This window comes from Elaeis guineensis, chromosome 6 (assembly GCF_000442705.2).
Source record: "Elaeis guineensis isolate ETL-2024a chromosome 6, EG11, whole genome shotgun sequence".
In the NCBI taxonomy this organism is placed as follows: domain Eukaryota; kingdom Viridiplantae; phylum Streptophyta; class Magnoliopsida; order Arecales; family Arecaceae; genus Elaeis; species Elaeis guineensis.
In genome coordinates this window covers 105,196,857-105,212,796 of record NC_025998.2, presented here as the reverse complement: position 1 = coordinate 105,212,796, position 15,940 = coordinate 105,196,857, and positions in this window count along the sequence as shown.

Below are 15,940 nucleotides of genomic sequence, written 5' to 3'. Positions count from 1 at the left end.
TAAAAAAGAAATAGAAAAGAAAAAAGATATATAATAGATATGTTGGTTTAAGATTGGATTGATCCACCGGCTCGGTAGTGGATTTGATCCGACTAAAAATTTTTTTCATAAAAAATATAAATTATTTTTTCATTTTTTTTCTTAGCCCTTCTATTATTGCTTGCTTCATGCCGTTGTGATGTGGGAACTAAACTCCTTTGTGAAGAGGTGGGAGGAAGGCAAAAAGCTTCTTTAAATGAGGACGGTGCTAAGCCTAAAGAATGGATGGAGATTCAAAAAAGAGGAGGAAAAGATAGCGTCATTTTGCCCTTCCCCATTGAATGGAGTGATGATAATGGCTTGGACTAGGGAAGAATGTGCTACAGTCCCTAGCTATGCTCTGACTTTTGGCAAAGTGGTGGAGACATCTACCTTGATCCATCATGCGACTGATGGCTGAGAAGATGCAGGATCTTCCACTTCAAACGAACCCAAAGACAAACCTCGTAAAAAAGATATGCAAACCTAACGCAACCCGACAAGCAATCAAACCTCAACACCTTAGCCCAACCTAACCAGACTACAGGGTTTTCTATCCAAAACACAACTTAGAGTTGGTTCAGACTAGGTTGGGTCACATTGGATTTTATCTTATAAGGGTTTTAATTTGACTTATGACAAATTGAGAGGTTAGTTGTCACTCCTTCGATCTGAAATCATGAACCAGAGGTTAAGGCATACTCATAGAAAACTTTCCCATGAGCATGCAAGGCATCTCATCATGCTATCATAAAGCAACAACAGAATAATTAGTCAATAAATTAAATTTAAAATTTAACTAAAAAAAATTTAATTTTAATATCCCATAAAATTCAACAATATTCAAAAGATCTTACATCAATTTCAATAAAATTTTTAATTTAAAATAAGAATATCGAAGTTCTGCTCCTAATCACTCTCTCATACATATCTCTTATAATCTTAGTTTCTTAAGATTTATAAAAATAGTAAAATATAGGATAATAAGCTAGATAGTCTAGTAAGCCATGATCACTTCAACTATATAAAATCAGATAACAAAGTAAATAATTATTTATAGAAAGTAAGTATATAAAATTTATCAGTTCAAAATCAATTTTTATTATGCAACATTATCAAAATATTATTCATATCAAATTCAATCTTTTCAAAATTTGAGTTCAATTCAATAATTCAATTTCTTTCAAGATACTAAATTCTCATCAATCATGAGCTATGACTACATTATTCCAATGGCAGGATCATAATATCACATATCATCTTATGGTGAGTTGTGTATCATCTTGCTATTGGGAATTGTGTCCTAAAACCTATCGTGTGACGATTGAGTTCATGCTTGAATATGAATTATTGATTATTGAATAATAGTCATTCTGATATTTTTTATCACAAAGTGACATCTTCCTTGAACTCTTGTACTGTGATAAAGTCCCAAGAACTATGCTAGTATACGATAAAGAGAGGATTTATCATATAGTTCTTAAATAAGTTTGCGACCAAATGATACGTGATTATGGGATGATGATGTTTATCGAGTGAAGGTCATTGTGTGCCATATGGGTTGGTTGTCCTCTTAACCAAGGAGTATAGTGACACTGGTATGGCGTATAGGTGAGATGTAAGAGTACATCATCACGGAACAAGTGACTCACCTGCTGAGCATTTTACTGTCAAGAGCTACTCGCGAAACATATGGGTATAAATATCCTTCAGACCTGAGATTACCATAGTGACTTGCAAGCAACTTACTGTGCTTTGATGCCGAACTATCTGAATTTTTAATGCAGTAATGGAAGGCTACTGGATACAGTCAAGTACTTGCGAAGTCTGTGTGTGGATCAAGATGGGATTGATCCCTCTGGATTATTGGAGTTGATGTATCACTGTATTTCAATTTAATAAAGCCTTAACCAGGGTAATCCATGAGATGGATTTGAAAGGTTGAAATACAATATGGATGAAGCAATCTCAGTTGACAGTTAATCTGAGACCACCTTAGAGCATCCAGGGTCAAAAGGATGAATTATGCGGTAACCATAAGTATGGGTTCTAAAATATTTCTTTGCAATAATTTGACCTATTTGGACATCAAAAATTATTGTTAGATGGTATCTCGATTAATGGAGGAATTGGTTCCTGTGCTACCGGCTTAATATTTGAACCTATGGAGTCACACACACAAGTCAGACAAAGTAGGAAGGAATTGACCTATGTTTATATGTCCAATCTGGAAGTACTTGACTTGATTGAATATATAAGCTAACTTGATTGAGAATTAAGTTATGGGTCAAACAGGATTGAAGAGTTGACTATGTCTAGCTAGCACTACAGATGAGATTCAGGTTCAATCTCGGGGATGAATAATTTCTATCTATGATCCGTGGAACATATGAAAGATTGGATTTAAGTACTAATTAATTATAGATTAGATCTGAATTAATTAGACTTAAATAGGTCTAAAATCTAAGTTAGACTTGATACAAAAGTTCTAAAGAGTTTAGGATTGACAGCCTTTCGAAATTATTTCAAACCGACTTCGAATCGGACTCGAATCGGATCTGTTTTGAATGAGACATAAGTATTCCTACTTGCACTGAGAATACCCACTCATGAAGTATGACCAAAAATTAATTTGGTGCTTATTTGAGGTGTCCCAAGTGGGTGTGGGAGTGGGTGCAAAGTGGATGTCATAAGTGATGGCAATTATATCTCATGTAGGAGTCCTTCTTTCATGAGTTTTGGACCAATTCAAATCAGATTTGAATAAAGAGTTTTTCATTCATTGGGTCATGAAAATTATCTATAAATAGAGAGGGTCTCTACCTATGAATGAGAGAAGAGAATAGAATAGCAAACAAATCAAATTGAGAGAAGAGAAAAAGAGAGAGAGACAGGCGTGTGAAGAGAGAGGTCCTTCATTTTCTACATCTCTCCCTTTGTTGCCGCCTCCTCTCCTTGGGAAAGGATCCTTCTTGGGCATCCCACCTATTGGTATGAGGTGTCACATCATCAGATCTCATCTCTCGATTGATTGAGTTGCGAAGCCAATTCGATTGGAGTTCATCCTGCTTTCCTGCGGTATCTGACGTGCATGTGAAGTAGAGGGTCTGCATATCCAGGCCTTTGCGAAGGTTTATATTAGATAATTTGAGATTTGATCTCTGGTTTCACTATGATTCAGGTAAGAATTTGATCCTTAAATAAATAGCATATTAGAAAAAATTTTTGGATGCAATCTGGGCATTCTGAAGGAAACTTTTCCTTTCCCTTCAACTTGTATCAGAGCAGGTCTGAAATATATATATGCAAAATAATTTTTTTTTATAATTATTTACTTGACATATAATTAAATTTTTTTATGTAATATTAAATCTCATTTAAATCTATTTATATAAAATTTTTGATCTGATTTTGATTGGATTAGGGTACCTAATCAATGATGGATTGAGATTGTTATAAATCTATTATAACAGAATTCTGCTGTTGCTGAATTTTTGATGAAAAATAACATAAATTAAAAATTTATTTTAAATTTATTTTAATAAAATTTTAATTTTATTATTTTTCTTATAAAGTGAGGATTATTTTATATTTAAATTAGATTCATTTCGATGGATATTTAGATCTGAATCCTATCATAATTCAGCACTGCATGAAAATAGATTTTACCAAAAATTAATTCTTTATGCATTCATATTTGCATCTAATTATTTTTTTATTTGATATCAAATCTAAAATTGATATTTTATAATCAGTATAATATAAGTTTTAGATTTAATATGATGTATATGATATATCAAATCTAATTGGATTAAATGAAGAACATAATTGATGAGATCAAGGATATGTTCATGACATAAAATAATTTTGCCAATAATTGCATGTTGATGTAATTATATATAAAATTAGATTTCAGATCTTAGTAGCCTAGTACTCAGATTGATGAGATCATCAGACCATCTGATCATAAGAGATTGAAGAGATTAATCTCTCTTTTGCCTATTCGGTGGGTTCTCTTATGACGTGTAGGGGTGTCATTGTGATCCAGTTTCATGAAGAAAAAAAATGAATAAATTTTTATATATTATTTTGATCATAAATATATTTAGATTAGATCTAAAGTGATTTATAATTCATTATAATAGGATAAAATTCAGATATAAAATTATTTTAGATCTGAATTATATGTTAAATATGATGTAATTGGTATTGATCTAAAAATTATCATGATACATGAGATGTATGAATGAAGTTTAGATCATACCTATGTATGTTTAATTGTTAAACATATTATAAAAAATTATTTTTATGTATTGAAACATATGGTATGCTTCATTTGAAATACTTGTAGAATAGTTCTACAAATCAAAACACACGTTTGACACACTTAATTTTGAATTAAGTTTGAATGATGTAGAATTGACAATTGAAGATCATTAAGACATCACATAATATGATGAGCAAAGGGTTAGCATGAATCAGATCCTTTTAATGGGTTAGACCTAGGGTTAGGAATGCATATGGACCAAGTAGAGAAACTGATTAAGTCTAATCAAGTGTTGAATTAGATTAGATCAGTATTTTTCTAAATCAATCTCAATAGTTAAAGTTTGATCAAGTTCATGTATTTGACCCTAATAAATGGACCATGATCATGGCTCCATGGTTGAGCTTAAATCTTCTGGTGTGCCAAATCGAAACTAATTAACCAGTTGGTGTCTAAAGTAAGTTTGGCAGATTCGATTAAGTGATTTTTAATTGGGAGTTATTCACCTAGATGCATCTACGGTGAGTTAAGGGCAGATCCCTCCCTCTGATCTCACTTACCTAGCCAATATGATAGATTATATTTTGAGTAGGTCACTAGTCGATTGGTGTAGATCCATGCCATTAAGGTGAATCAGTATGACTGATTTAGGTATCTTTAGACCAGCTTGTGTTTAATCCTTTACATGACTTGGTGAAGTCAGTAGAAGGATTTGCAGCTTGCAGGTCGACTTCTTCTCTTATTCTCAGATCAATAAAATCAAATCTTCTAAATTATTAGGTCCATAAAGTGATAAAATTATGAGATAACTTGGTCATTGCCTCCCATTAAGGTGTGTGATAATGAGTCCAATATTCCAAATAGGCATTAGAGGTGCCACACGTCTGGTGTCTATTACGTATTAAAATTATCATTCATCATATGACCATCATGATGTACCTTCAGATCAATGCTCAGGTTGGTCGAGCCATACTCGGGTCTAGATATCTATTTGTTGGATGCACTTGATGAAGTGAATTTCAGTGCAGGGGTAAAACGGTAATTTTAAAACTTTTTCAAAATTATAATTTTACAGTAAAAATTATTAATTAATTTAATTAATTAACATGTATTAACCCTATACAAGGATCTAAATATGATATATATAGTATGCATTTAAATTTAAAATTTAAACTTCTACAGTAAATATTTTACTGTTATGTGTTCAAAACATATTACCTTCGTGCAGGTAGTCGATCGCCGCAGTTTGATCACCATCTGGACAGTTTGATCATTGCAATGTAGCCACATAGTATGTCCATCCTCTGTGGATCATCCACATGAAGCTCCCGGTCTAATCGGCTCCTTACGAATGCTAGTTCGTTGCGAAACCCTTTCGACGGTCGATATTGATCGAACTCCTTTGATCGATGTCTGCCAACTCTTCGAATACTCTAGATCATCAGCAAAGGTGCTTGAGAGGTTGATTAAGCTCTCCTTAAAGTTTGGTGGGCTCACAACACTCATAGCTCATCTTCTCACATCTCGAACCCTAGGCAGTAACCCTAGGGTACACACAGAAAACCCTGCATCCAAAATCTTTCTTTTCTTTTCTCTCAAAATTTTTAAACTCTCAATCTCATGCACAAGGCCTTCTCATGCAACCTCTCTCTCTAAAAAAATCATGCACATGCCCCACCTTCTCTTTCCTTTTTAAAATAGTGCAAGACCGCATCTTTATCGCATCTTCACCGCGTGAGAGGATAAAGCTAGGTGGTTGCTCACTTGAATTCAAATCGAATTTGAATTCAAATGCCAACCAACCAATCTTTATCCACTCTTGACGTGAGAAGAGAGGGGTGTGGGCTCTTTGTGCATGGAGAGTCTACACGAGAAACATTTTCTCATGTAGAGCAAGGGGCGCACAAATAGATAAGGTGGCACATGGGTTAGTTGCCCATTCAAATTCAAACATCATTTGAATTTGAATGGACAACCAACCAATCTTTACCCACCCAAATGATGCACAAGGAAGGGGCATGGGAAGGCTTCTGTGTGAGAGAAAATTCATGAGAACTTGTTTCTCATGAATTCAAATAGGCACAGGATGAGGTGAGGTGGCGCAGGGAGATAAGTCAAAGGTGGTTTCAAATCTAATTGAACCAACCTTATTAAAATAGGTTAGACACAGTTAGACTAAATTAAACCCAACACAATTAGGCTAAATTAGGCTTAATAAAATCTTAATCAAATCAAGAATTGACTAAGTCCAACCCCTGATCAGATCAGGGACCAAACCACCTCGACGATTAGGTCAACTCTTAATCTAATCGGGTCAAATCCAACTGAATCCAATTCAATTGGACTTGATCCAAAAATAATTACTCAATCAAATTGAGTTAATTAGTGATCAAATCACTAATTAAATCTCTCATAAATATTGAGTCCAAATTTGATGGGCAATCAGGCATCAAAGTCCATCGATATGAAACCTTGATCGAAGAGTCCCAAACCAGTGGGACTCTTGACCCTGGTACCCAAAATGTGTGAAACTCATGATCAGAGAATCCTGATTCTCGATCACAGAGTCCCAGACATGTAGGACTCAGAGTCCCCATGTATTAAGACTCTTGGTCAAAAAGTCCCAGTCCAGTGGGACTCTTCACCAGCCATCAGATCAGATAGGAACCTTCAATATGTGTGACCCCATAGATTCGAACCTAAGCTGATAGCACAGGAACCAATTCCTATACTAATCGAAGTGACCATCTAGTAATGGTACCCGACATCCAGATAGGTCGAATAGTCACAATCGCAACATTCAGAACCTACGCGAATATGGTTACTGTATAATTCATCCCTTTAGACCCCTGTGTATAGGATGACTCAGGGTTAAACTGTCAACCCTGATCAGATCATCCAAATTGTGCTCAACTCAAACAGTCCTGTGACTCCTCACTAGGACTACCCTGGCTAAGGTTTTGTTAAATTGAAACATGACTGTACACAGCTCCTGAACTGGAGTGGTCAATCCCATCTTGACACACGCACCGACAAGTCAAGTACTTGACTACACCCAATAGCCTTCCATCACTGAATTAGAAATTCAGGTTATCCAGTGCCTAAGTGTAGTGAGTTGCTTGCAAGTCACTGTGGCAGTCTCAGGTCGGAGGGACAGTTATACCCATATCCCATCGGAGCAAATCTTGACAGTAGGAAAAGCTCCAGAGTCGGTCACGTTCAGTGTAGATGTACACTTACATCTCACCTGTATGCCATACCAATGTCTCCACACTCCTTGGTTAAGAAGACAACCAATCCATATGGCAGACAATGACCTATGCTTGATAAACGTTGTTGTCCTTGGTAACAACGTATCATTTGGTCGCGAATAGGTTCAAGGACTAAACAACAAATCCTCCTTTGTCGAGTCTAAATAGTCCTATAGACTTCACCACAGCACAGGACTTCATTAGTAGATGAAACAATTTGTGATGAAAATATCAAAATAACTTTTATTTAATTTATAATTCATATACTAATACAAGAAAGACCACAACCATTAACAGGCTGACGATTAGCTTTGGGACACTATTCCCAACAATCTCCCACTTGGTCTAAAATCAATCGGTGTAGTATCTAATACCCATCTTTGACTTAAAATCGTCGAACTCCTTCACTGCAATGGCTTTAGTGAATGGGTCAGCCAGGTTTTCCTTCTCGATACACTCTTGCTATCATCGTGATCAGACTGAAAATTAGAGTCTGTAAACCCTATAAGTCTCAAGTCCGATTCATCATAAACAAGCCACTGGTCCTTAGTATTTCTCAAATACTTCAGGATGGTTTTAACAACCTTCCAGTGATTCTCCCTTGGATCAGATTGGTATCTACTCACTACCCCTAGTGAGTAGCCACATCTGGTCATGTACATGTCATGGCATACATGATAGATCTCACTGCCGAAGCATATGGAATTCTACCCATATATTCTCTCTCTTAAGGTGTTATCGGACAATCCCTCTTTGAGAGAGATATTCTATGGCCTATCGGTAGATAGCCTTTCTTGGAATTCTCCATGCTGAACCTCTTCAGTATAGTATCAATGTACGTGGACTGGGATAAGCCAAGCAACCTTTTAGATCTATCCCTATAGATCCTCATCCCTAGGATGTAGGAAGCTTCTCCCAGATCCTTCATGGAGAACTGTGATGACAGTCAAATCTTTATTCCTTGTAATGCAGGGACATTATTTCTGATTAAGAGAATATCATTCACATACAATACAAGAAATATCACTTCTAGACCATTAGCCCACTTATAAATGTAGGGCTTTTCTCCATTCTTAACGAAGCCATACATCTTGATCGTCCTATCAAAATGTATGTTCCAACTTCGGAATGCCTGCTTAAGTCCATAAATGGACCTCTATAGTCTGCACACCTTAGACTCATCTGTGGATGTGAACCCTTCAGGTTGTATCATATACACCTCTTCGTCCAGCTCTCCATTTAGAAAAGCTATCTTCACATCCATCTGCCAGATTTCATAGTCCAGATGGGCAGCTATCGCAAGCATAATCCGAATGGATTTGAGCATTGCCACAGGAGAAAATGTCTCGTCATAGTCTATACCATAACGTTGACGATATCTCTTGGCAACCAGATGGACTTTATAGGTCTTCACCTTTCCGTCTGTGCCCCTCTTCCTCTTGAAGACCCACTTACACCCTATGGATTTTACTCCTTTAGGTGGGTCAACCAATGTCCACACATCATTGACCTTCATGGACTCCATTTCGGATTTCATGGCCTCTAGCCATTTTTCAGAGTCAGATCTCTGCATTGCATCCATATAGGTGATTGGATCCTCATCATTTTCATCAAGTTTGACAGGATCACCATCTCGAACCAAGAAATCATAATATCTGTCCGGTTGATATGGTACTCTATTAGACCGCCTTAAGGGTGCAGGAACAATGGGCTTCGGATCTGATCTAACCAAATCCGATTCAGGTTCAGCAACTTGTGTCGATTTTTCCACCTGTCGAACTTCCTCAAGTTCAACCTTAGAGACAACAGTCCCTTCACCAAGGAACTCATTTTCCAAAAAGATTGCCTTAAGACTGACAATCACAATTTGCTCATCAGCTAGGTAGAAATAATACCCTTTGGTCTCTTTTGGGTACCCTATGAAATAACACTTGTCAGACCTAGGTCCAAGCTTGTCCGTAATTAAACATTTAATATAAGTCGGACACCACCAAACCTTAAGGTGCGAGAGTACTGGCTTACGTCCTATCCATATCTCATAAGGCATTTTGGTTACAGACTTACTCAGAACCCTATTTAGAAGGTAACAAGCCGATTCGAGCGCATATCCTCAGAGGGAGATCGGCAGACCAGCAAACTCCATCATGGATCGAACCATGTCCAACAAGGTCCGATTCTTCCTTTCAAACACACTATTATGCTGTGGTATTCCAAGAGGAGTCTACTGAGAGAGAATCTCATTCTCCCCAATATATGTCAGAAACTCATTGGAAAGATATTCACCTCCTTGATCAGATCGAAGAGTTTTAATACACTTTTCAATTTATTTTTCTACCTCATTTCAGAATAGTTTGAATATTTCAAATGACTCCGACTTATGCTTCATTAAGTAGACATACCCATACCTCGATAGGTCGTCTGTGAAGGTTATGAAGTAGAAATATCCACCTCTTGCACTTGAGCTCATGGGTCCACATACATCAGAATGTATCAGATCCAAGAGTTCACTGGCTCGCTCACCTTTTTCAGTAAAAGGTGATTTGGTCATCTTTCCAAGAAGACAGGACTCACAGGTTGGAAGTGATTCACAATCACCAACTTCAAGAATTCCTTCTTGAGCCAATCTGTTTATCCTGTTCTTATTGATATGACCCAGCCTACAATGCCAAAGATAGACTTCTGACAAATTTTTCATTCTAGGGTGTTTACCGGAGGTTTGAACCACATTAACAAGCTGTGATAGTAAGTAAATTCTATTATTTAGTTGTCCAACAAATATTGTAACACCATTCAAAATGATATTGCAAACATTTTTTTTTATTAAAAATTCATAACTATACATGGCCAACAGGCTTACAGAAATAATATTTAATAAAAAACTTAGACAATAGTGATATTCACTCAGAATTATAATACGAGAGTTGATTACAAGGTTCATGATTCCTAAAGCTAGAACTGGAACTTTACTTTCATCTCCAACGTTCAGGAACCTCTTGCCTTCATCAAATCTCCTACTAACCTGCAGACCCTGCATCGAGTTACAGATATGATAAGGGCTTTCGGTATCAAATACCCAGGCAGTAGTATCACAAATAATAAAGTTGCAAGGTGTTATCATATAATTATCTTGCTTCTTCTTCGGCCTGTTCTGGTCCAGGGAGGCAATGTATAAAGGACAGTTCCTCTTCCAGTGCCCCTACTTCTTACAAAAGAAGCACTCCGCCTGGCTCTGATCGGGCTTGCGCTTCTTAGTCTGACCCTGTGCAGACATCCCTGCATGCTGCTGCACCTTCTTATTCTTCTTCTTCTTGTTCTTCTTCCCTTTCTTAAAGGGTCGACGACTAAAAGAAGACCCTCCCATAACATTCACTGACTCCTTATGGAGCTGGTGGTCCTTCTCAAAGTTCTGCAGTAATTCCAACAAATTGTGGTAGTTCACTGCAGGCTTTGTCATCCAAAAATGAGTAAGGAAGGGGAGGAAGAATTTGGGCAAAGAATTAAGGATCGCATCCTTACCGAGCTGCTCGTGCAAGGGAAAGCCTAGTTTACTTAGGCGCTCAATCATTTCGATCATGTACAGTACATGATCGATGACTGAGGCCTCATTTTTCATCCGAGCATTAAAAATGGTACAACTAGTTTTGTGCCTTTTAACATCGTCAGACGTGCCAAAGGAGTCGTTCAACATTTGAAGCATCTCCTATGGCTGGGCGTTCTCGAACCTGCGGCTGAACTCATCATTCATTATCGCCAGCATTATGCACCATACGGTGGTGCGATCGTTGAGCCACTTCTGATAAGTGTCTCAGACCATCCCTCTAGCATTCGGGGCTGGCTCCTCTGGTGCCAGATCCATTACTACATAAAGGATCCATTCATGCTCAAGGACGATTTTCAATTTTTGATACCAGCTATCAAAATTAGGTCCCATAAGCTTGTCATTATCTAATAATGACTGGAGCGACAGGGTAGTGGCCATAGCTGCATAAAGAAAAACCAGACCTTTATTAGTACATAAATTATTAATACTAAAGACTTGGATTTTAGTCTAAAGTTTCTCCTAGTATTTTTACGAACTAGTAGCCTCAACCTCCAATTCGAGAAATTACTTTAATTTCTTAGTGGGTACTAGAATCCACACAGACTACACACGACCCCAACTTTGGCTGGTCAACCCATGTGCATCTATGGGTAGGTTCATAACCAGTTGTTTCTCTAAACAACTTCTAGTAATTGATTTAGTCTCAGAACCTAATCAGTAGGCTTTGGCCTCCACTGAAAAGATCTTGTTAGGTCCAACCATAACATGACTTGATTTGGTGAATCTGACCAATAAATGATCAGGCCCGACTTTGGCCGGCCAACCTGACCACCATCAGAAAGACTCAACCAAATGATCATAGTTTGAATGATAATTCCATTAGTCAATAAGAACCAGGCCTTTGGGCCTCCAGTGATTATTAAACTAATGAACTCATTATCACTTACTTAATGGGAGGCTATGACTTAGTTATCACTATAACTTAATCATTTTTAGAGACCTAATAATTTTTGAAGATTTTATTAAAGGATAGAAAAGAAGAAATTAACCAGCCAATTTCAATCCTCCCACTGACTTCACCAAGTCAGATTAAAAAAGATTTAATTAAAGTCGGCATTAGGAGCACCTAAATCAGTCACACTGATTTACCTAATGACATGGGTGAGCCCTAATCATCAAGTGATCTAATCAAAACCTAACTCACCAGGTTGGCCAGGTAAGTGAGATCAGTGGAAGGGATATGCCATTAACTCGTCAGAGATCGAATCAATGTGAGTAGCTTCCAGTTAAAAACCACTGGTCAGACTGTCGAACTTACCTGAGACACCAACCGGTTTATTAGTTTTAATTTGATCAACTTAGTAAATAGGGTTCCACCACGTAGCCATGAATTAAGTCCATCTTGGTCTAGTTAAAAATATGGACCCATTCAACTACAACTATTGGAGTTGAGTCTAGAGTGTCCTTGACCTAATCTAATTCAACTTTTGATTAGATTTGATCAATTACTCTAATTTAGTCTATTTCTTTAAGCTAACCATAGGTCTAACTCAATTATGGACCTAATCCATCTAACCCATTGACCCATAAGTTTATGCAATTGTCTTAGGTCTTAATTCATAATTTTAGACCAACTAGACAACACTTAATTTTTTTAATTTAGTATTTGGGCTGATGGGTCAGGATTTGGCATTTTGAAAATAATTTTTAAATTAAAAATTTTTTTTTTTCTATTCACCAAATGTGTTGTCTCATTTCACAAACTGATCAGTACATTTCATAAACAGCAATCCTATTGCTAATTACATAACAAAAAATAACTCAATCAAAATAAATCATGAATATTCCTTTAGATCTAATCTAACACATTCATGATAAATTTTACAATTAAACCTTTACAATTAAGTCTTTTCACTGTTTCATCAGTATGGGATATAATCGCATCAGCACCCTTACCGCCATAGGAGAACCCCATCGAATAGGAGGAGAGGGCCTTTAAACCCTACTTTTCTCCTATGACCAGATGACCATGGCAACCAATCCATTTAGACTACTTGCTACTTGGATCAAGTATATCTAAATATACCAATTTCAAAATTTAAATTTTAAATTTCAAATTTTAAATTTTAAATTTTGAATTTCAAATTTCAAACAAATTTTAAATTTTAAATTTTAAATTTTTGAATTTTAAATTTTGAATTTAAAATTTAAAATTTCAAATTTCAAATTTCAAATAAATTTTAAATTTTAAATTTCAAATTTTGAATTTCAAATTTTTGAATTTTGAATTTTGAATTTTGAATTTTAAATTTCAAATTTTAAATTTTAAATTTTAAATTTTAAATTTCAAAATTCAAATTCAAATTTCAAATTTAAACTTTTAGATTACTACTTAATCTACGTATGCAAATGTATATCATATTTTAGAACCTGCTCTGATACCATTTGAAGTGAATTTCAGTGTAGGGGTAAAATGATAATTTTAAAATATTTTCAAAATTATAATTTTACAGTAAAAATTATTAATTAATCTAATTAATTAACATATATTAACTCTACACAAGGATCTAAATATGATATATATAGCATGTATTTAAATTTAAAATTTAAACTTCTATAGTAAATATTTTACGGTTATGTGTTCAGAACACATTACCTTTGTGCAGGTAGTCGATCGTTGTAGTCTGATCATCATCCGGATGGTCTGATCATCATAATATAGCCACACAGTATATCTGGCTTTTGTGGATCATCCACACAAAGCTTTCAGTCTGATCGGCTCCACCCGAATGCTAGTTCATTGCAAAATCCTTTCGACAGTCGATGCTGATCGAACTCCTTCGATCGGTGTCTGCTGACTCCTCGAATACTCCAAATCATCATCAAAGGTGCTTGAGAGGTTGATTAAGCTCTCCCTAAAGTTTGATGGGCTCACGACACTCATAGCTCACCTTCTCACTTCCCGAACCCTAGGCAGTAATCCTAGGGTACACGCAGAAAACCCTACACCCAAAATCTTTCTTTTCCTTTTCTCTCGAAATTTTTAAACTCTCAATCTCATGCACAAGGCCTTCTCACATAATCTCTCTCTTTAAGAAAATCATGCACATGCCCCACCTTTTCTTCCTTTTTTAAAACAGTGCAAGACCGCATCTTTACCGCGTCTTCACCACGTGAGAGGATAAAGCTAGGTGGTTGCTCACTTGAATTCAAATCAAATTTGAATTCAAATACCAACCAATCAATCTTTATCCACTCTTGGTGTGAGAAGAGAGGGGTGTGGGCTCTTTGTGCATGGAGAGTCTACACGAGAAACATTTTCTTATGTAGAGCAAGGGGCGCACAAATAGATAAGGTGGCGCATGGGTTAGTTGCCCATTCAAATTCAAACATTATTTGAATTTGAATGGACAACCAACTAATCTTTATCCACCCAAATGGCACACAAGAGAGGGGTGTGGGAAGGCTTCTGTGTGGGAGAAAATTCATGAGAACTTGTTTCTCGTGAATTCAAATAGGCGCAGGATGAGGTGAGGTGGCACAGGGAGATAAGTCAAAGGTAGTTTCAAACCTAATTGAACCAACCTTATTAAAATAGGTTAGGCATAGTTAGACTAAATTAAACCTAACATAATTAAGCTTAATTAGGCTCAATAAAATCCTAATCAAATTAGGAATTGACTAAGTCCAACCCCTGATCAGATCAGGGACCAAACCACCTCAGCGATTAGGTCAACTCTTAACCTAATCAGGTCAAACCCAACTAAATCCAATTCAATTGGACTTGATCCAAAAATAATTACTCAATTAAATTGAGTTAATTAGTGATCAAATCACTAATTAAACCTCTCATAAATATTGAGTCCAAATCTGATGGGCAATCGGGCATCAAAGTCCATCGATATGAAACCTTGATCGAAGAGTCCCAAACCAGTGGGACTCTTGACCTTGGTACCCAAAATGTGTGGAACTCATGATCAGAGAATCTTGATTCTCGATCATAGAGTTTCAGATACGTAGGACTCAGAGTCCCCAAGTATTAGGACTCTTGGTCGAAAAGTTTCAGTCCAGTGGGACTCTTCACCAGCCATCAGATTAGATAGGAACCTCTAATGTGTGTGACCCCACAGGTTCGAACCTAAGTCGGTAGCACAGAAACCAATTCTTGTACTAATCGAAGTGACTATCTAGCAATGGTACCCGATGTCTGGATAGGTCGAATAGTTGCAATCGCAACATTCAGAACCTACGTGAATATGGTTACTGTAAAATTCATCCCTTTTGACCCCTGTGTATAGGACGACTAAGGATTAAACTATCAACCCTGATCAGATCATTCGAATCGTGCTCAACTCAAACAGTTCTGTGACTCCTCACTAAGACTACCCTGGCCAAGGTTTTACTAAATTAAAACACAACTGTACACAGCTCCTGAACTGGAGTGGTCAATCCCATCTTGACACACGCACCGACAAGTCAAGTACTTGACTACACCGAGCAGCCTTCCGTCACTGAATTAGAAATTCAAGTAGTCCAGTGCTTAAGTGTAGTGAGTTGCTTGTAAGTCACTGTGGCAGTCTCAGATCGGAGGGACAGTAATACTCATATCCCATCGGAGCAAATCTTGACAGCAGAAAAAGCTCTAGAGTTAGTCATGTTCAGTGCAGATATACCCTTACATCTCACCTGTATGCCATACCAGTGTCTCCACACTCCTTGGTTAAGAAGACAACCAACCCATATGACAGAACCTATGCTTGATAAATGTTGTTGTCCTTGGTAACAATGTATCATTTGGTCACGAACAGGTTTAAGGACTAAATGACAAATCCTCCTTTGTCGAATCTAAATAGTCCTAAGGAC